We start from the raw sequence: 10,206 nt of genomic DNA, 5'->3' as shown, positions 1-10,206 counted from the left end.
AATAACAAGAAACCTAATAACCAGGTTAAAAAATAGGCTAAGGACTTGGATAGATATTTCTCCAAATAAGATATACAAATGGATAATAGGTTCACTAATCATCAGGCAAATGCAAATCAAAACCACAGTGAGGCTCTTGGAGGAAGATGGCGGAAGAGTAAGACGCGGAGATCACCTTCCTCCCCACAGATACATCAGAAATTCATCTACACTTGGAACAACTCCTACAGAATACCTACAGAACGCTGACAGAAGACCTCAGACCCCCCAAAAGGCAAGAAACTCCCCACATACCTGGGTAGGACGAAAGAAAAAAGAATAAACAGAGACAAAAGGATAGGGACGGGACCTGCACCAGTGGGAGGGAGCCGTGAAGGAGGAAAGGTTTCCACACACTAGAAGCCCCTTCGCGGGCGGAGACTGCAGGTGGCGGAGGGGGAAAGCTTCGGAGTAGCGGAGGAGAGCACAGCAACAGGGGTGTGGAGGGCAAAGCGGAGAGATTCCGGCACAGAGGATCGGTGCCCTCAGGTACACACCAGCCCGAGAGGCTTGTCTGTTCGGCCGCCGGGGCGGGCGCGGCTGGGAGCTGAGGCTCGGGTATCGGGTTTCAGTCGGAGCGCAGGGAGAGGACTGGGGCTGGCGGCAGGAAGAGAGCCTGAAGGGGTTAGTGCACCACGGCTAGCCCGGAGGGAGTCCCGGGAAAAAGTCTGGAGCTGCCGAAGAGGCAAGAGACTTTTTCTTCCCTTTTGTTTCCTGGTGCGCAAGGAGAGGGTATTAAGAGCGCTGCTTAAAGGAGCTCCAGAGACGGGCGCGAGCCGCAGCTAAAGGCGCGGACCCCGGAGACGGGCGTGGGACGCGGGGGCTGCTGCTGCCGCCGCCACAAGGCCTGTGTGCGAGCGCAGGTCACTGCCCACCCCGCCTTCCGGGAACCCTGTGCAGCCCAACACTGCCGGGGTCCCGGGACCCAGGGACGGCTTCCCCGGGAAAGCGCACGGAGCACCTCGGGCTGGTGCAACGTCACGCCGGCCTCTGCCGCCGCAGGCCCGCCCCGCACTGCGTGCCCCTCCCTCCCCTCGGCCTGAGTGAGCCAGAGCCCCCGAATCAGCGGCTCCTTTAAACCCGTCCTGTCTGAGCGAAGAACGGACGCCCTCCGGCGACTTACACGCAGAGGCGGGGCCAGGTCCAAGGCTGAGACCCGGGAGCTGGGAGAGCAGAGAAGAGACAGGGAAATCTCTCTGTGCAGCCTCGGAGGCAGCGGATTAAAGCTCCACGGTCCATTTGATGTGCCCTGTGTCTGTGGAGTGCATGAATGGACAGCAAATCATCCCAAATTGAGGCGGTGGACTTTGAGGACAAGATTTCAGACTTTTTCCCCTTTTCCTCTTTTTACAACGAATTATCCCAAATTGAGGAGGTGGACTTTGAGAGCAAGATTTTCGATTTTTCCCCCTGTTCTCTTTTTGTGAATGTGTATGTGTATGCTTCTGTGTGAGATTTTCTCTGTATAGCTTTGCTTCCACCATATGTCCCAGGGTTCTATCTGTCCATTTTTTTTCAATAATTACTTTTTAATTTTAATAACGCTACTATATTTTATACTTTATTCTATTTTAATTTACCTGCTCTTTCCTTTTTTCCTACCTTCCCTTCCTCCCCCCCTCCCTCTGCCCCTCCTTTCTTTCTTTCTCTTTCTTTCCTTCCTCCCTCCCTCCCTCCTGTCTTTCTTTCCTTCTCTCTTTCTTTCTTTTTTTCTTTCTACCTTTCTTTATTTCTTTCCTTCTTCCCTCCCTCCCTCCCTTCTTCCTTTAACTCCTTTTCTTTCCTTCCTCCCTCCCTCCCTTCTTCCTTTCACTCTTTCTTTTTCTTTCCTTCTTCCCTCCCTCCCTCCCTTCTTCCTTTCACTCCTTCTTTTTCTTTCCTTCCTCCCTCCCTCCCTCCTTTCTTTCTTTCCATCCTTCCTCCCTCCCTCCCTCCTTTCTTTCTTTCTTCCTCCTTCCTTCCTTTCTTTCCTTCTTCCTTTCTTTCTCTCTCTCTTTCTTTCTTCTACTAATTCTTTCTTTCTACTTTTTCTCCCTTTTATTCTGAGCCTGTTGGATGAAAGGCTCTTGGTGCTGCAGCCAGGAGCCAGTGCTGTGCCTCTGAAGTGGGAGAGCCAACTTCAGCACACGGGTCCACAAGAGACCTCCCAGCTCCACATAATATCAAGCAGCGAAAATCTCCCAGAGAGCTCCATCTCAACACCAGCACCCAGCTTCACTCAACAACCAGCAAGCTACAGTGCTGGTCACCCTATGCCAAGCAACTAGCAAGACAGGAACACAACCCCACCCATTAGCAGAGAGGCTGCCTAAAAACATAAGGCCACAGGCACCCCAAAACACACCACCAGACGTGGACCTGTCCACCAGAAAGACAAGATCGAGCCTCAACCACCAGAACACAGGCACGAGTCCCCCCCACCTGGAAGCCTACACAACCTACTGAAACAACCTTAGCCACTGGGGACAGACACCAAAAACAACGGGAACTACGAATCTGCAGCCTGCAAAAAGGAGACCCCAAACACAGTAAGATAAGCAAAATGAAAAGACAGAAAAACACACAGCAGGTGAAGGAGCAAGATAAAAACCTACCAGACTTAACAAATGAAGAGGTAATAGGCAGTCTACCTGAAAAAGAATTCAGAATAATGATAGTAAAGATGATCCAAGATTCTCTTTCCAAGATCCAAAATCTTGGAAATAGAATAGACAAAATGCAAGAAACAGTTAACAAGGACCTAGAAGAACTAAAGATGAATCAAGCATCGATTAAAAACACAGTAAATGAAATGAAAAATACTCTAGATGGGATCAATAACAGAATAACTGAGGCAGAAGAACGGATAAGTGACGTGGAAGATAAAATAGTGGAAATAACTGCTGCAGAGCAGAATAAAGAAAAAAGAATGAAAAGAACAGAGGACAGTCTCAGAGACCTCAGGGACAACATTAAATGAACCAACATTCGAATTATAGGGGTTCCAGAAGAAAAAGAAAGGGACTGAGAAAATATTTGAAGAGATTATAGTTGAAAACTTCCCTAATATGGGAAAGGAAATAGTTAATCAAGTCCAGGAGGCACAGAGAGTCCCATAGAGAATAAATCCAAGGAGAAATATGCCAGGACACATATTAATCAAACTGTCAGAAATTAAACACAGAGAAATCATATTAAAAGCAGCAAGGGAAAAAACAACAAATAACACACAAGGGAATCCCCATCAGGTTAAGAGCTGATCTCTCAGCAGAAACTCTACAAGCCAGGAGGGAGTGGCAGGACATAATTAAAGTGATGAAGGAAGAAAACCTGCAACCAAGATTACTCTACCCAGCAAGGATCTCATTCAGATTTGATGGAGAAATTAAAACCTTTAGAGACAAGCAAAAGCTGAGAGAGTTCAGCACCACCAAACCAGCTTTACAACAAATGCTAAAGGAACTTCTCTAGGCAAGAAACACAACAGAAGGAAAAGACCTACAAAAACGAACCCAAAACAATTAAGAAAATGGGAATAGGAACACACATATCGATAATTACCTTAAATGTAAATGGACTAAATGCTCCCTCCAAAAGACACAGATTGGCTGAATGGATACATAAACAAGACCCATATATATGCTGTCTACAAGAGACCCACCTCAGACCTAGAGACACATACAGATTGAAAGTAAGGGGATGGAAAAAGATATTCCATGCAAATGGAAATCAAAAGAAAGCTGGAGTAGCAATTCTTATATCAGACAAAATAGACTTTAAAATAAAGACTATTAGAAGAGACAAAGAAGGACACTACATAATGATGAAGGGATCGATCCAAGAAGAAGATATAACAATTGTAAATATTTATGCACCCAACATAGGAGCACCTCAATACATAAGGCAAATACTAACAGCCATAAAAGGGGAAATCGACAGTAACACACTCATAGTAGGAGACATTAACACACCACTTTCACCAATGGACAGATCATCCAAAATGAAAATAAATAAGGAAACACAAGCTTTAAATGATACATTAAACAAGATGAACTTAATTGATATTTATACGACATTCCATCCAAAAACAACAGAATACACATTTTTATCAAGTGCTCATGGAACATTCTCCAGGATAGATCATATCTTCGGTCACAAATCAAGCCTTGGTAAATTTAAGAAAATTGAAATTGTATCAAGTATCTTTTCCGACCACAATGCTATAAGACTAGACATCAATTACAGGAAAAGATCTGTAAAAAACACAAATACATGGAGGCTAAACAATACACTACTCAATAACGAAGTGATCATTGATGAAATCAAAGGGGAAATCAAAAAATACCTAGAAACAAATGATAATGGAGACACGATGACCCAAAACCTACGGGACGCAGCAAAAGCAGTTCTAAGGGGGAAGTTTATAGCAATACAATCCCACCTTAAGAAACAGGAAACATCTCGAGTAAACAACCTGACCCTGCACCTTAAGCAATTAGAGAAAGAAGAACAAAATCCCCAAAGTTAGCAGAAGGAAAGAAATCATAAAGATCAGATCAGAAATAAATGAAAAGAAATGAAGGAAACGATTGCAAAGATCAATAAATCTAAAACCTGGTTCTTTGAGAAGATAAACAAAATTGACAAACCATTAGCCAGACTCATCAAGAAAAAAAGGGAGAAGACTCAAATCAATAGAATTAGAAATGAAAAAGGGGAAGTAACAACTGACACTGTAGAAATACAAAAGATCATGAGAGATTACTACAAGCAACTCTATGCCAATAAAATGGACAACCTGGAAGAAATGGACAAATTCTTAGAAATGCACAACCTGCCAAGACTGAATCAGGAAGAAGTAGAAAATATGAATAGACCAATCACAAGCACTGAAATTGAAACTGTGATTAAAATTCTTCCAACAAACAAAAGCCCAGGACCAGATGGCTTCACAGGCGAATTCTATCAAACATTTAGAGAAGAGCTAACACCTATCCTCCTCAAACTCTTCCAAAATATAGCAGAGGGAGAAGCACTCCCAAACTCATTCTATGAGGCCACCATCACCTTGATACCAAAACCAGGCAAGGATGTCACAAAGAAAGAAAACTACAGGCCAATATCACTGCTGAACATAGATGCAAAAATCCTCAACAAAATACTAGCAAACAGAATCCAACAGCACATTAAAAGGATCATACACCATGATCAAGTGGGGTTTATTCCAGGAATGCAAGGATTCTTCAATAGACGCAAATCAATCAATGTGATACACCATATTAACAAATTGAAGGAGAAAAACCATATGATCATCTCAATAGATGCAGAGAAAGCTTTCGACAAAATTCAACACCCATTTATGATAAAAACCCTGCAGAAAGGAGGCATAGAGGGAACTTTCCTCAACATAATAAAGGCCGTATATGACAAACACACAGCCAACATCGTCCTCAATGGTGAAAAACTGAAACCATTTCCACTAAGATCAGGAACAAGACAAGGCTGCCCACTCTCACCACTCTTATTCAAGTTAGTTTTGGAAGTTTTAGCCACAGCAATCAGAGAAGAAAAGGAAATAAAAGGAATCCAAATTGGAAAAGAAGAAGTAAAGCTGTCACTGTTTGCAGATGACATGATACTATACATAGAGAATCCTAAAGATGCTACCAGAAAATTACTAGAGCTAATCAATGAATTTGGTAAAGTAGCAGGATACAAAATTAAGGCACAGAAATCTCTGGCATTCCTGTACACTAATGATGAAAAATCTGAAAGTGAAAATCAAGAAAGCACTCCCATTTACCAATGCAACAAAAAGAATAAAATATCTAGGAATAAACCTACCTAAGGAGACAAAAGACCTGTATGCAGAAAATTATAAGACACTGATGAAAGAAATTAAAGATGATACAAATAGATGGAGAGATATAGCATGCTCCTGGATTGGAAGAATCAATAATTTGAAAATAACTCTACTACCCAAAGCAATCTACAGATTCAATGCAATCCCTATCAAACTACCACTGGCATTTTTCACAGAACTAGAACAAAAAATTTCACAATTTGTATGGAAACACAAAAGACCCCGAATAGCCAAAGCAATCTTGAGAATGAAAAACGGAGCTGGAGGAATCAGGCTCCCTGACTTCAGACTATACTACAAAGCTACAGTAATCAAGACAGTACAGTACCTGCACAAAAACAGAAATACAGATCAATGGAACAGGATAGAAAGCCCAGAGATAAACCCACGCACATATGGTCAACTTATCTTTGATAAAGGAGGCAGGAATGTACAGTGGAGAAAGGACAGCCTCTTCAATAAGTGGTGCTGGGAAAACTGGACAGGGACATGTAAAAGTATGAGATTAGATCATTCCCTAACACCATACACAGAAATGAGCTCAAAATGGATTAAAGACCTAAATGTAAGGCCAGAAACTATCAAACTCTTAGAGGAAAACATAGGCAAAACACTCTATGACATAAATCACAGCAAGATCCTTTTGGACCCACCTCCTAGAGAAATGGAAATAAAAACAAAGATAAACAAATGGGACCTAATGAAACTTCAAAGCTTTTGCACAGCAAAGGAAACCATAAACAAGACCAAAAGACAACCCTCAGAATGGGAGAAAATATTTGCAAATGAAGCAACTGACAAAGGATTAATCTCCAAAATTTATAAACAGCTCATGCAGCTCAATAGCAAAAAAACAAACAACCCAATCCAAAAATGGGCAGAAGACTTAAATAGGCATTTCTCCAAAGAAGATATACAGACTGCCAACAAACACATGAAAGAATGCTCAACATCATTAATCATTAGAGAAATGCAAATCAAAACTACAATGAGATATCATCTCACACCAGTCAGAATGGCCATCATCAAGAAATCTAGAAACAATAAATGCTGGAGAGGGTGTGGAGAAAAGGGAACACTCTTGCACTGCTGGTGGGAATGTGAATTGGTACAGCCACTATGGAGAACAGTATGGAGGTTCCTCAAAAACTACAAATAGAACTACCATATGACCCAGCAAGCCCACTACTAGGCATATACCCTGAGAAAACCATAATTCAAAAAGAGACATGGACCAAAATGTTCATTGCAGCTCTATTCACAATAGCCCGGAGCTGGAAACAACCTAAGTGTCCATCATCGGATGAATGGATAAAGAAGATGTGGCACATATATACAATGGAATATTACTCAGCCATAAAAAGAAACGAAACTGAGCTATTTGTAATGAGGTGGATAGACCTAGAGTCTGTCATACAGAGTGAAGTAAGTCAGAAAGAGAAAGACAAATACCGTATGCTAACACATATATATGGAATTTAAAAAAAATGTCATGAAGAACCTAGGGGCAAAACGGGAATAAAGACACAGACCTACTTGAGAATGGACTTGAGGATATGGGGAGGGGGAAGGGTAAGCTGTGACAAAGCAAAAGAGAGGCATGGACATATATACACTACCAAACGTAAGGTAGATAGATAGTGGGAAGCAGCCGCAGAGCACAGGGAGATCAGCTCTGTGCTTTGTGACCGCCTGGAGGGGTGGGATGGGGAGGGTGGGAGGGAGGGAGATGCATGAGGGAAGGGATATGGGAACAGTTGTATATGTATGACTGATTCACTTTGTTATAAAGCAGAAACTAATAAAAAAAATCTCAAAAAAAATTTTTTTTAATTAAAAAAAAAAAAAAGCCACTGAGGGACTTCCCTGGCAGTCCAGTGGTTAAGACTTCACCTTCCAGTGCAGGGGGTGCAGGTTCAATCCCTGGCCAGGGAGCTAAGATCCCACATGCCTCACCGCCAAAAAACCAAAGCAGAAAACAGAAGCAATATTGTCACAAATTCAATAAAGACTTTAAAAATGGTCCACAAAAAAAAAAAAAGCTACTGAGTTCATTATTGGACATTATAAAGAATATATTTTTGACACAAATGGAAGCCATTGACCCATCTTTTCTCCAGGACTGCTAATATCCCACATGCCCCATCCAAAACGATTGACCTGCTGCATGTTCCTGTTCCCCTGGCCATATGTCTTTGGTATGAACACCTTTTCTGAACTGGGTCAACTAAATTGTTGTCTACAGAAAAATGGAAATTGGTTTCCATATGTGTCTAGATATCTAACTTGGAAACTGAAGCAACTATAGTCTTCCATATGGACTAAGCAGCAGGGAAAGCTAGTTTGCAGAGAGAAAATGACTAAGCAGATGTCAGAAAGAAATAAATATGAGAGAGACAGAGACACATGCTGCCTGGGTTCCTTAGAGCTTTCCCTTTCCCAGTTCCAACCCCTTTCTGATACCAGCTGCATTCCAGCCTATGGATTCTGTGAAAATACCTCTGTGTCCTTATGATAAGTGCCCTCATCTTTTTACATCACCCTAACTAAAGCTTTTTTCAAAGAATCCTAACCAACACAGTTGTGTCGAGTCTGCAATGTGTATCTAACACCTAAGAGGAGAGGTAGTTGGAAATATGAGTTTGAATACAGAGCAAACTCCAATTTACCCAAATTTACCCAAATCATATGGATGGAGGACATATGATTTGGGTAAGGGAGTAACTGGAGTAGACAAGGTCATGAGAAACAGCTGAAAGTGAAGGAAAAGAAGGGGAGAGTTACGGATCTCTTAAGAACTTTAATATATAGGATATGGATCACAGGAAGAGGAGTCAGTGAAGAAGTTAAAAAGAACAGGAAAATAGGAAAGAATGCTTTTGTAGAAACCAAGAAATAAAAGTATTTAGGTTATACTTATAGAAAACTCCATCATCAGTGACTTAAGCAGGTACTGATTTACTTGCCTCAAACAACAAGATGTCCAGAGCTGGTAACACAGATCAAGTCCATCGGGACTCGGGTTGTTCCTCTCTCTCCTATCACCATCTTTAGCATCTAGTCTTCACCTCTATGGTCACAAGATCGTTGTTACTCCATCCAGGTAGGAAGGAAAAAGAAAGGAGACAAGGTGATGGGCAGTAAGAGAGCCGGTCCCTTATCAGAAAAACAGAAGCTTTACTAGAAGCACTACTTCTAGTAATGCTTCTGACCAACTCTAGTAGAGTTGGTGAGAAGTCTGTCATTTGGCCATTCCTAACTGGAGGAGGACTGGAAGAAAGAGGACTGTGGTTTTAAGAGTTGGGTCAGCCAATCAGCTTTCAGCAAAAGAGTTTAATCAACAAAAGCTACTGAGAGGGCAAGAAGAATAACTAAAGATAGATGATGGGGTAGGGGAGGAGCAGATTTGGTAGTTAGAAAGTCTCTGGCAACATTATCAAACGCAATGTCAGGGGTGTATTAGGCATGGAGAGGGCTGAAGACTAACTGGTGGGTTAGAAATGAAAATAGATGGTTCTTTTTTTTTTTTTTTTTTTTTTGCGGTACGCGGGCCTCCCACTGTTGTGGCCTCTCCCGTTGCGGAGCACAGGCTCCAGACGCGCAGGCCCAGCGGCCATGGCTCATGGGCCCAGCCGCTCCGCGGCATGTGGGATCTTCCCGGACGGGGGTACGAACCCGTGTCCCCTGCATCGGCAGGCGGACTCTCAACCACTGCGCCACCAGGGAAGCCCAGATGGTTCTTTTTTAATGTTTGAAAAGGAAAATAATGGAAAAAGCAAAAATCTAAAGGAGAGGCATAATGGAGAGATGTTTTGCTTGGTTTCAGGATTGTGGATACTCGAGTATTTCCACTGGCTGAGCAGTACAAACTATTAGCAAAGGGGAGATTTGAGGTATGAATGGTATGAAATAAAGATAACTGTTAGAAAAAAGTTCTAAAAAGATGGGTGTCAGGGGATTAAACACATCCTTCAAAACAATACCTCTTCCTCCAAAACAAGAAAGGAAGTAAGGATGAATAACAAAAGTATAAGTTTGCATGTGGGCATGTAAAAAAGTGGGATTGTTAAAATTCTACTTTGGCAAAAACACACTTTAAAACTGTTTAACTTTTAAAAGACAAATCTTGAATTCACTATTAACCAGTGAGAAGAGAGGCATGAGAAAGCAGTCGATCTCGCCAGAATTCAGCTGTGCTTTATTCAGATCCCTGACCAGGCATAAGCTAAGGAGAGACCACTTCAGGATTTTTCCGGCATGTATAACGGAGACGGAAGCTCCCATTCTTCCGAGAAGAAAGGGAGCTTTTATGAAGATCTCAACAT

Source organism: Mesoplodon bidens, assembly GCF_964165515.1.
Source record: "Mesoplodon bidens genome assembly, chromosome: 7".
Classification (NCBI taxonomy): Eukaryota; Metazoa; Chordata; class Mammalia; order Artiodactyla; family Ziphiidae; genus Mesoplodon; species Mesoplodon bidens.
Note: the sequence above shows the minus strand (reverse complement) of the source record.